Here is a 14,671-nt window from a genome sequence, read left to right on the forward strand (position 1 = left end):
GCTATTGCCTTTGCCAATTTCCTTAGCCATAATAAATCGAATGAACACCAACTAGGATGTTTTTCCCACCATTCAGCTTGTAATACGCATCCCATGATCATGGTCTTATATATTTTTATATGTACTTTTAACCAAGGCTATTACAGAACCCATACTTCTGATGGAGCTTTATAACATAGCTCATTGCAATATTTACAATGACCATTTGCTAAAACATGACAAACATACCGTTTATTGGAGCTTTATAACACAAATCATTACAATAATTACAATAATAACCACATTTACACACATACACATTTTCTTCAACCAACAAATAATCATACTATCCATGGATATTTATAAATCCATCTCGATAAAGTATCTATAGTAATACACACATATACACATATGCACATTTTCTCAACCAACAAATAAAAGGATATGATTCCTGTATCTGCAAAAAGGGAATCCATAGGCTCACACCTCCACCCTCAAAGTAATAACATGATTCACCTCCTTCCCAGGAAGTCCAGAATCTACTGCAAGGTCAAATCAGCATCCAATGTCCAGCACTATAATTTTGTGCCACTTCTCCTCTCAGTGAACAGTTACTGACTCATTGTTCCAAGGCACACTCCCAATGTGCATTTGATTCCATCTGGAAATGCTAATGACCAAAAAAATATATCCCTGACCTTCCCTTCTCTTCTACATAGTCCCTCAGGCAATCTGATCACCCCCTTCCGTGTAGTCGCACACCATCCAAGTTCCACTAGCACCCCCATCCTAGGAAGCCCATCCCTTGGTAAGGCTTCCTCGCATTAGAAGATATAAAAACCAAGGCACATCCCTGCCTTAAAACCATCATACCAGTGATATCATGCTCATGGAAATCAATGGACACTATTGGGTACCAGTGTCCCACAATGGCCCTGCTCTTGAAGTGCTTTATCAACATATTGCTGCATTTTCTAATTCCTTTTGCTGCTGCTACTAATTTTTGCAATCGATTTCAACTACCCAACCAGGCATGTTCATGCATTCCTATACCAAGCACATAATTTCCATTAGACTCAAAACGAATTGAAATAACTTCACATCATACCTCATTGGTAGCTCGTTAATAAGGTACACTTGCAATCCTGTTTACTTCCTGTCACAACAAGTCAAACTAACATCTTTGACCAAATCAACATGTTATAAAAATATCACATCAGATTAGCTCAAAACACAACCATCATAGATCAAAATCATGAATCACATGAAATCATCATTAACCATAATCATAACTCACTTGTAATCATCATAGACTAGAATCATAAATCATATGCATAATAAAACTGAAATAAAATACTGATACTTATCCTTTAATCAATCCTTAGCTTCTACCTTTGTCCTTATTTTGTACGCACACCGGATCGATTTCCACACTAGACAAACACCTAGTGCCTTCTCCTCAACCATGTGCACATACACATAGTGTGCATCACACACATACAACCACACATGACATACAACACCATGCAATACATGCACCTACACCTGACATACCACACATACATCTACACCCAGTGTACAACAAAACACAATACATATGCCTACATCCAATGTACACCACCACAAAATACATACACCTACACCCGATGTACAACACAATACATCATCTATACCCGATGTACATCGCCACACAATACATGTACCTACACCTAGCGTACAACACAACACAATACATCTATACCCGATGTACAACAGTGGACAATACATGTACCTACACCTGGCGTACAACACAACACAATACATGACTACACAAAGTACAACACAACGAGTACACATGTCATGACAACACAAATACACCATGCACATACATAGTACTGCTTGTACACAACAAAACATGTACAACATGCACATAATAACACATATACACCGGTACCACATGTACAACATGTACACAGTACCACCTATACACAACACCACCTACACAACAAGTACACAACACCACCTGCACAACGTGTGCACAACGCCACATGTACCTCGTACCACCTTTACAACATGTACACAACGCCAGGCATACACGGCACCACATGCATGACATGTACGCGACACCATATGTACACAACACCATATTCATGATATGTAAACAACACCACCTTCACACAACACCATATGTACAACATGTACATGACACCACATTCTCACAACACCACTTGTACAATCATGCACACAACACCATATGTACATAGCACCACATGTACAACATGCACACAACACCATATGTACATAGCATTACATATACAACATGTACATAACACCCTATGTACACAACATTGCATATCCAACATGCGCACAACACCATATGCACACAACACCACATATCCATCATGCGCATAGTACAATATGTACATAGCACCATATATCCAACATGTACATAGCACCATCTATACCCAACACTGCATATGCAATATTCACACAACAGTATCTGTGCCACCCTGTACATAACATTGCATGACAACATGTACACATACTATATATACAAAATACTGCATGTGCATATACAACATATGCACAACAGTGGTACCACACATCTAAAACCGCACTGTCTCTACCAAGAAACCTTGCTTCCAATATCTTATCCATGCTTTTCCTAGCATGTTGCAAATCACGCTGCTTTTATTTCGCTGATGTATCCCTCAGTATAGGCCATCCATATCATAGACATAATATAATCACATAATATCAACTCATAAACACATGAAAGTGACCTCATATATTTGTCAGGGCTACTCTTCCCAATTGATTCCTTGTAATACCAAGAACCTCTTCATGCCATTCACCTACATAAGCAATCATTCTTCCACAAGAATGATCCCTGATGACCCTGTCGGATAGTGACATAGATACATGGATACATACATACATATACATAAACATTAGCATAAATAATCATGATCCTGTCAGACAACGATATGCATACATACACATACATACATATAAACATCAACATAAAATAATAATGATCTAGTAGGTCAACGATATACATACATACATAAAACATTAGCATAAAATAATCATGATCCATGATGACCCTGTCAAACATGACATACATACATACATACATACATTGGTATACACATATAGACATCAGTGTAATCATGATCACAATGTAATTACTAGATATCATAAGGTCAAGGTTAAGAGAACTTCCTTTATTCATGCAATGCATGCACAACATCGAGAACAATAGTTCCCAACATAGCCAAGGAATATGATGCCTCAAATCCATTCACCTTACCTTTCTTAATTACCTTTCCCATGATTGTCCTGCCATCGTCCATTTTTACCAATGGACCCAACCAGTCCAACTAGCTGTCATACTCTTGCCTTCAACTGCCCTTATACATGCACCGACTTCATATGAGTCTTACATTTCCTACTGGATTTCATTTAGCTTTCCCCGAGCTCCACTAACTTTCCTCTTTTCCCAACCAATTCGTAAGACTATTAAAACATACAAGGCAATACCAAGAAGCAAGTAAGAGAAAACCAATAAAAATACGACACCACAAACAAAGCGGTATGGCCATACACCAAATGTAAACAAAGCTGCAATCAAGCACAACAAATAACAAAAGACCAAAAGCACAAGACTAGCAACAAACACCATGACTCAATCCCCATGGTTCCCAGTGCTTCTAAGGGAAATCTCAACCTGAGCCTTCTTTGATATTTCATGGTAGCCTCTTTTCCATGCAATCCCTTGCATCATACTGCCATCAACCCATAACTATCAATGCATAAATAAGAATAACAATACATTGGTTACCTTACCTTGTTGTGCCAAGCATGTTGTCTTGCGTCTGAGCACATCCACGCCATCTCTCAAGGGACTCCAACTCCCTTGACAAATCCACCTGTAACTAGAGACTAGCTAATGTACATGGCAAGTACATGTTCATGAGTCTAGCACATATCCACATAATTTCAGACAAGATTAAGGTTAAGAAGGCTTCCTGTATGAAAGGCACACATTCGTTTGGAATTATTTCCCAATTCCTTCCTTTTACGTTTTTACCTTATTGCAATCGAGGCTTACTGTGTATTGTCACATCACCCAACTGTTAGTTATATAAACACATCAATTGTTACCTTGTCACGCTAATACCAAACATGTTTCCTGCAACTGATCACACATGCCAACCACATGTTCCAAATATCAAGACAATTATATCTATCAATTTGAAATCAAACTTTACCAATACTAACACTCATGTCATAATCCATAGTCAACTCATAGTCATTAGATATAATGCTACAACTATCACCTATTACACTCAAGTACATATCAACTGTCTTAACACATATGTGTTATTACAACCATCTTAAAACAAGATCATTTCTTCATGGAATATTATAAACACACTCATATCATGCAATTAATCAAACATTCAAGCAAACTATAAACACACCATGTTAGATAAATCAACTAGACGACATAATAGACGACATAATCAAACAATCAAGCACCAAATATACGACATAAGAAAACTCATACCTTAATGTGTCTCAGGGGAGGAAATCTTGTCTTCACAATCAAGCTAGATTAGCACGATATAACTTCACAACATATCATCTCAAACATAAATAAGGTCATGATATCCATAATATTCATTATCTAACATGTTCACATCATAAACCCATAAACTATTATCAATCACAAATAATAATCACATCTGCACAGTCAGTGTAGATTAGTATGACATAATATCACATCATATTACCTCATACCTGAATGTCATATCCCTAACCATTTGCATAGACCAATCAAAATTAGTATGATACATATGATATCAAGATCTTAATGTAATAACCCTAATCATCAAGTTACTAGCATATAGCAACAACAAGTTATATATCATGCTCATCAACAACATATAACCTAATAATCAAGCTAACTATCATATAAAAATAAGTTATATATCATGTTCATCAACAACATATAACCTAATCATCAAGCTAACTATCATATAACAACAACAAGTTAACCTATAACATACTCATCAACAACATATAACATAATCATCAAGTTATCTAACATAAAACAAAAATAACAATGCATATAACCACATGTTACTATCATTCATGACTATCCGACACATGTGCATATGACTACACTAATCAACTAGCATCTATCATGTATGTAACCATAACATCAATAGAATTAAGGCATACACATAACCATAATGCACATAATAATCCTTAACCTACATACCTGCATGCCCAACATACAAACTTGTATGACGACATGCTCTTGCCTCGAGGTCCACTGCTACAACTTCACTTTGATGATCTACATCTCCTTCTCTATCTCAACCAGCTCATTAGCATCATGACATACCCTTAACATCATGATGACCTAATTGCATACAATGACCTCACTATGCATGTCTGACCTACCATATATGCATTGCCATAACCATGACAATGCATGTATAACAACATATAGACGCTAACATGCATAAAAAATGCATATACCACCATACACTCATGACAAAACATCCCGCAACAACACCATCAACCTTCACATGGCGACATCACCACAACCATGATCCATACCATACAAATGCAACAAGCACATGGTCCTACAACATAAGAGACACACATGCAACCGACATGAATGCATGACCAACACAACCCATCTAGTCCGAGGGGTGAACTATGCTCTGATACCACTCTATAATGACCTCCTCCCACATCTACCCAAGTAACCGTCCAACTAGGGTAAACATGTGATGACAAGTTACTATGATATGATTCAACCTCCTAAGTCACATTAAGGAAATGAAACCGATGGAAACACACCATACAAACCTTCAACATCAGAAATAGGACTCATATGAACCATCCCAACCTTTATGCTAATCAGCCCCTAGTATTTCTGCACAAGAGATCGATATGTTGCACTAAGACTGGAGCCTCTTCTCAATTTTCACTAGAATCCACATGCAATCTCATTTTGGTAGTTGTTTGGTTTAAGGGAGAAGCCTGGGTATTTGAAGCCATTTTTAAAATAACTAGATTGAATGGTGAACCGATTGGATATTTTTAGAGTGTCATTTTGCAGAATACCCCAAGTGCATAATGTTAATTTATCCTTGTTTATTTTCATACTTATAATTGTATATAAGCAATTTATAAGATCCTCTAAGTAGATGATATTTTAGAGGTTCCATTCACAAAAAATTAAAATGTCTTCCACAAAGAGAAGGTGAATTAATGGGGTTGCACATCCTAGGGAAATACCTTTTATGGCATTCCTAGAGATTGCATCCTTTATCAAACGGCTAGGACTTTTAGCCACCAGGAGAAAAAGAAGAGGAGAGAGAGGGTAGCCTTGATGAATACCCCTTTCTGCATGAAAAAATGGGGAGGTTGTGTTTACTAAGATTTTCCTTTGCAGACATAGAGTACTAATGCATGCAAGCTTGCCTAAGACCTATGAAAAACATTGCTAGAGACCTACTAACCCTATTGACACACATGCAATACATAAATGAAATTCACAAGAAATAGGATGGTGGAAATAGATTAGCTTGGAAGGTGGATGATTGATACCCTTGGTGGTTGAATCCCTTAATATCAAGCTCCTAGTTCCTTACACTTATAACTTGCAAAAGAACCAACCAAATTTAGCATATCCTAACTCTTGTAAGCAATGTTAGCATTAGTATCAACAAGTCCACAAATATATGCTTAAAAGGAAACAAAAAAAATATATAAGTGGGGGGTGGGGAAGCATAATTTGTTACTGCACCAAAATCACTTGCAATAGATGCACTTCTTATGACTTTTGTCCCTATCTCCCGCTCTCACCAAATTGGCAATCAAGTTCATTGTTGTTGTTGGTTTATCACAAGCAAGCACTAGGTTCTCATTTTGGCAACATTCACCTGCATTCACTTCTCTCCTCTTTGCTCCATATAGAGCCTTATTTTTATAGATGTTAGATGAATTAGGACACTTTTTTGAGTGAGTTTGATTTTATCCTTTCATCCTTATCTTAAAATTCTGATCATTTTTTACCCTATTGACCCTTATTGATGTGTTCTAGCAACCCTAACCACTTCAACTCTCTATTTTTGAGGTGTTAGAGTGTTCAATTGTCCTTTCTAAACCATATGGGGCGTGACAACTCTCATTGTTGGTTTGTAGAGGGCATTGAAGAGGAAAATTGAGTTTTTTTTTTCATTCCAACCTTCATTTTGTGCTACTTCACTGGTGGATCTATGGGTGTCATTTTGAACTCTAACATGCTAAACCATTTATGAGTACTACAAATAAAGTGGTACTTATACAATGCATGGTCCAAGAGAGAAATTATGTCACAAAACCTAAATTAACGAGAAGAAGCTTGATATATAACCAGTCAACTTGGACGAAGGCTTTTGAGAGATCCACTTTGCAAATCGCCACTTTTTGATTCCCATTATGGATGTTATGGAGACCTTCTTGTGCGAGTCCAATGGTGTCATGGATCAACTTGCAATTGAGAAAACCAAATTTTTGTAAAGAGATATGTTTTCATAAAATACCTTTTGATGAAGAGGAAAATGATTTTGGAGATGATTTTTTATATGAAGTTGCAAAGAGATATGGGTCTGAATTGATCAAAGGAGTTGGGGTTATCAGACTTAGGGATAATGGAAATGAAGGTAAAATTGAAAGGAGAAAGCATCTACCCAGTGGGTCTAGAGCATCCAATGATCTTTAGCAAGTAATTATCGATGAAATCAAAATATCCTTTATAGAAATTGATAAGGAACCCATCCAAACCTAGGATTTTGTCCTTTTGGAATATTTTCTAAACAACTTCCAATTCTTCCTTATAAATTTTTGCCATAAGATTTGCATTATTTTATTGTTCTATGAAGTGAGCAAAATGAAGTGCTAATTGTATGATACAGTTAATGGTGGCTCTATGTTCCTATTGGAAAAGAGTTTTATGTAATTTTATTCCTTTAGCTATGATGTCTTCAAATGAGAAGACCTCTGATCAAACACATTTTTAGATGGAAGAAATTGTGTTGATGGTTTTCCTATGGTTAGCATAATGGTAGATTTTTTTTTGTATTTTCGTCACCCACTTGCAATCAAAAGGCCCTACTCTTCATCCTCCACTCCTTTTATTTAACCAATAAGAGTTTTATTTGCTTATCTTCCCCGGATTTTAGGAGGGATTATTGTTCGCTAGAGAATAAATCCTACCCATCTCTTTCAAGAAGGATGTTGATTTGTTTTTCCACTTTGACTAGGGAGTTTTTACTATAACATAACCAACCCCTTAAAGCTTGGTTAAGACTATGGGGTAAACAAACCCAACCTTCAAGGATAAATTATGGATATGGGGTTGTGAAAATTCATCTTTCTTCCATCACCTTAAATATCATTGCAGAGACCACCATTGTCATCTACTCATTGAGAGTTTTCCAATGATATAATTTTTGTTCAAATCTGAATTCTTGACAAGAAGTTTTGCTCATTTAGAGATTTACCCTTTAAGGGAGAAATCAACACCTTTATATTTCTAGGTGGCACTACCTCACTAGCCCACGTTTTCCATCTTGACATGCTAACTCACGTATTAGTTATCAACCCTTAGAAAATATTTTAGTGCATAAACTTTCTTATTCCATTTCTACCCAACCCTATATTTGGTTGTTAGCTGATGGATCTCGACCTTGCCATCATATTTTGTCACTTAATAGACTTATATGGTTTTATTACTACCAGGCTATTAAGCGCCCGACCTTAATATGTACCCAAACTTCACTCCCATTCTATATGATATACGATCCGTGACATACTGATATGCCTTCATAATACTATAAACTAATGAAACCCAATCTCTGTTAACTAAAATGCATTTCAGGTTCTGTTAGTATCAAGTAGTAGGCCTAATATGGAAGCCCAAAATTCCCAAAAGATTGACACCTAGTTTTTGACCTCTCAACATCTAATGTCCACATCATCTTTCCACATCAATTTTCCATGTCACCAAGGCCTACCTTTATACCATGTCATTATGACACATTGCCTCCATGTGTGGAGCCAACATAGGTATGTTATGTCATGAGCCAAATTTCCTATCCTTGGCTATGTCACCTCTCCAAAATGTCTCTTTTTTTTGTAGTCATCTATCTAATAACATACTTGTTCTTCTATTATTTGATGGCCTTGTTGGGTTCTATCAATATCAAGAGAATTACAATGAGGAGGTAATGGGTGTACTCCTGACACCCAACTCCTGATATCTTGATATGTTAACAATTGAATAACAAATGATAGGGATCCCCCTTATATCTACTAACAATCTATGTATTGGATCTATATTCCATTAGGAGGAATTACGTGAACATGAACTCCACTTCACACCCCTTCTCTTGTTCCAATGATGGCAACAACAAGGATTCTCCATCAATTGATAGACATGTCATGCCCATTAGTATCAAGAGATTGTGATAGGTGTTGTTTGGGACTCTTCCCAACACCCAATACCCTGATATTTGTCCTTAAAGGGAAAAACCCCTTGTGCCTAAGCTTTTGGTGATAGTCCCCTTGTTGGTCATATGACCAAGGACTAGGGCAAAAGGTCCCAAACCCCAAATTTCCAACACACATGCTCACTTTCACCTCCTTGGCCAACCAATGACAAACGATAAAGAATAAAATGGTCTATATCAATCGATAAACATGTCAGGTTCTATTGGTATTGAAGATTTATGGTAGGATATAATTCAATAAAATCTTGGTACCCTATGGCCTGATATCCTAGTACTTCTATCCCAATGACCCAATAACCCAATTCACGATTCGATTCTAGATCACAACACCCAATGAATGAAGGTTTTAACCTTGTACAAAAATCACCTGCAAACGAATTCTTAAAACAGAAAATATACAATGACGAAAACATAAAACAAATACACAAAGATTTTCCCCTAGATCAAAAAATTGGGACTACCAGATTGATTTTTCATTATGTTCCTTTCAATGTTATAATACATATATATACATACTGAAGCATTCATAAACCCCAATCCATTAACCCTGGATTAGAACATAACCATAGTTCCCTTGATTGGATCTACAAAATACCATGGGCAGAAAACCATCATGCCCAAAACCATGTGCAAAACCCATGCACAAAACCATGAGTAGGTTCATCCACCATATTTGGGTCTGATCCCCATCCTTTAGGTTCGCCCCCATCCTTGTTTTGTTTTTCACTCAGGGGGTCACAATAGAGCTTAGTCATTAGTCCAACAACATAACACCCATTGTTTCTCTACACCAAGAAAACTTCTCTGTGCTCACAAACTTTGTCAATGCATCTGAAACATTATTCAAAGTGTCCATATTTACCAAAAACACCTTTTTGTCCTCAACCATATACCTCACAAAGTGATATTGAAAACCAATGTGCTTTGTCTTTGAATGATAAGCAGGGTTATTTGCAAAGAAAATTTCACTTTGGCTGTCACAGTTTAAACTTATATCTCGATGTACTATTACCATACTTGAACACGATCTCTGCAATCATACTGCTTCCTTGCTTGCATGAGTGGCTGCCATGTATTCTGCCTCTGTAGTTGAAAGTGCCACTACAAACCATCTCTTGCTCATCCAACTAATTACTCCTCCAAACAGGGTAAACACATACCCACTTGTAGATCTTCTCCAATCCTGATCTCCAACCCAATATGCATCAAAAAAGCCACAGATGTCCAAAACTCTGTCCAATCTTGGTCTTCCTTGGTAGCACAAACCATAATCACTAGTGCCACACAAATACCTAAAAACTCGCTTCACTACTGTCCAATGCTCCTTCCTTGGTTTTGACATAAAATTTGTCAATACTCCCACTGAATTTTCAATGTTTGGTCTAGTATATACCATTGAATACATTAGGCTACCGACTGCACTTGCATATGGAACACGAGACGTGTCCTCTTCCTCTTCTTGTGTCTTGGGACACTGTTGTTCAATAGATAACTTTACACCTATAGGAATAAGAACCTTCAACAATTTACTATCCTGCATATTAAACCTCTATAGTATTGTCTCGACATACTTCCTCTGGTTTAATCAGAGCTTCCTATTTACCCGATCTCGTTTAATTTCCATGCCCAAAATATAGTTTGCAACACCAAGATCTTTCATGTCAAATTTGGAGGACAATTGGGTCTTCAAAACTTGGATAATTTCTTTGTCATTTCTAATCAACAACATATCGTCCACATACAAGACCAAATAAATAACATGATCACCGATAAATTTAAAATACACAAAGTGCTCCGCTTTGCTTCTAGTGAAGCCAAGTCCCCGTATATACGTATCAAATTTCTGATACCACATCCTTGGTGACTATTTTAACCTATACAAGGACTTTTTTAACTTGCATACCAATTATTTCTTACCCTTCACCACAAAGCCTTCAGGTTGCTTCATGTAGATCTCTTCTTCTAGATCTCCATGAACAAATGTTGTCTTCACATCCATCTGTTCTACCTCAAAATAAAAAGCAACAACAACAGATGAAAGTAATCTAATAGAAGCTAACTTGGAAATAGGAGAAAAAATATCACCAAAATGAATTCCCGACACCTGAGAATTACCTTTTTCTACCAACTGAGCTTTTTATTTCTCCACCTCGCCTTTTGCATTCATCTTCTTCTTAAACACCCATTTTCTTCCAATGGGTTTCCTTCCAACCGACAACTCCACCAGATCCCAAGCGTCATTTTTGTCAAAATATGCCATTTCATCAACCATGGCCTCTATCCAGAGTTTTCCATCTTCTGAATCTACTAATCCCTGATAGTTATGGGATCATCATCAGTAGTATATAAAGAAAAATTTGAATAGAAAGAAGATGGACTATACCTTTCCGACTGCCTTCTCTCTCGAACTAATCTTCTCAAAGATGGAGTTTGTGGATCTTCCTCTTCTGATTCCTATTCTGCTGTAAAGTCTGATTCTTCCTCCTTTATCTCAAACTCTATCTTCCCAGGTTCCTTTGGTAGGACTTCATGTTTACTAACATCTTTCACCTCTATAAACACCACATCTCAGCTGTACACAACCTTCCTTGCTTTTGGGTTCCAAAGTTTATAACCTTTTAAACCATCCTTATACCCAATAAAGATGCACCTTTCAAATTTGCTATCCAACTTGGTTCTTTTCTCCTTTGGAACATGTACATATGCATCACAGCCAAATATCATCAGATGTGAAAGAGAGGGTTTCTTACCAATCCATACCTCATGTGGAGTCTTATCCTCCAACATTGATGAAGGTCATCTGTTGACCAGGTAACTTGTAGTCTCCACTGCCTTTGCCTAGAATTCTTGTCATAATCTGGCACCACAGATTCATTTTCCATCAACGCCATGTTCATTCTTCCTGCAACTCGATTTTTCTGAGGTGTGTATGGAGTGGTCTTCTGTCGTGCTATAGCACACTTCTGATAGAACTCTTCAAATTCCTTCTTGCAGAACTCTCCATCATTATCTCTCCTCATCACCATGCTCTTCTTCTCTATCTGATTTTCCACCAGAGCCTTAAATTATTTAAAATTGTCAAATACTTCAGATTTCTTTCCGAGGGAATATATCCATGTATTCCTTGAGAAGTCATATATAAAGTAGAGATAGTACACAGACTTACCCAGTGATGGAATCGACACAGGTCAAAACACATTATTGTGCATAAGGTCTAATATCCCTTTCGCCCTCTTCGCACTAGAGGGGAAAGTCACCCTATTCTGCTTCCCATATACACAATATTCATAGAAATGAAAATCCAGAGAGAAATTAAACAAACCTTCTACCATACTGTTACCATGCAGTATTCGAAGGTCCTTCTTTCCAATATGTCCAAGCCTTTGATGCCATAACACAATCTTTTCTCTAGAGACCACTAGGTTTTCTACTCCACTTTCAAGAAGCACAAAATTGTTACCCAGAAGCTTGTACAAAGTTCCAATCCAAACTCCCTGCATCAATACTAGTGCTCTCGAACCATCTTGCAGGTATCTTTCTCGAACACTATTTTTACACTTACATCATCCATCTTGCTCACATAAATCAAATTTCTGGCCAATGTAGGAATATGCATAACACCAGGAAGTGTTCTAATCCTTCCACCTTGCAACTTTAGCTTGAATTTTCCATTTCCGATGATTTTGGCCTTCCTATCATCCCCTAAGAAGACATCACCACCATCATATTTTTCATACTCGCAGAACCACTCCCTATGGGGAGTGAAGTGAAAGGATGCTCCTGATTCAATCAACCATGCCTCATGATCTACTTGTGTACTTGAAGAAGAAGCCAAGTACACATCCCCACCTTCATCTGAGGTAGTTTTCTCCTCTTGCAGAAGGAGCATCATCAAAGCCCTTTCCTTTCTCAGGAGCTTTAGATCTACAGTCCTTTTTGTAGTGCCCTTCCTTTCCACATTTCCAACACACCTTTATAGGTTTTCCTCAAGATTTAGATCTCCCTCTTGAGGAATTATTTTTATTTCTGTTCTGGGACCATCCTCGTACAGAAAAGGCATTTCCATTCTATCTCTCCATATATTTTCGTCTCATATCCTCCGATAATAAGGATGACACTATTTCATCAAACTTCAAGGTAGTTGTATTTCTACCTATTGAAACAACTAGACTATCCCATGAATATGGTAGAGAAAACAACAAAATGGTGCACTTATCTTTATCTAAATTTTTTATATCAACAAACAACAACTGGATTACTAGAGTGTTAAAGGCATTTAGACTCTTTGTCACCGATTCTCCATCCTTCATCCTCAAGTTATACAACTTTTTTCGTAGGAACAATTTTTTCACTAGAGACTTAGATTGGTACAAATTCCCTAAATTGACCCACAAATCCTTCATCGTAGCTTTCCCTAATACATTCAACAATATTGAATCTAAGATACACAACCGTCTTGTGCTCTTTGCCTTCCTTTCCTACTTCACCCAATCTTCTGCTGACATTGTCTTTGGTTTAGTACTCGGATCTACCACGATCCACTGGTATTTATCCACCAACAGATCCTCCATCTCAAGATTCCACAACTCAAAAATATGACCATTAAATTTCTTGATCTCTATCTTTCCATTGTTCACCATCTTATTTCACTGTAATAATTAATCCCGCAGATCTCCCACTGAATAGGGTCTACCACAGGCCCGAGAAAAAACCCTCAGCAGTAAAGGCGTCCCCTTGGAGTTGAAACAACTCTGATACCAAATGAAGGTTTTAACCCTGTACAATAATCACCTGTAAATTCATTCTTAAAACAAAAATATACAATGGAGAGAACATAAAATAAATACACAGATATTTCCCCTAGATCGAAAAACCGGGAGTACTAGATTATTTTTTCATTATGTTCCTTTCAATGTTACAATACATATATATACATGCCGAAGCATTCATAAACCCCAATCCATTAACCCTGGATTAGAACATAATCGTAGTTCCCTTGACCAGATCTACAAAATACCATGGGAAGAAAACCATCATGACCAAAACAATGTGCAAAACCCATGCACAAAACCATGGGTAGGTCTGCCAACCATCTTTGGGTCCACCCACCATCTTTGGGTCCGTGCATGCGACTT

This window comes from Pinus tabuliformis, chromosome 3_2 (genome assembly GCF_031772625.1).
Source record: "Pinus tabuliformis cultivar Carrire ecotype Pingquan chromosome 3_2, CPIR1, whole genome shotgun sequence".
Lineage (NCBI taxonomy): Eukaryota > Viridiplantae > Streptophyta > Pinopsida > Pinales > Pinaceae > Pinus > Pinus tabuliformis.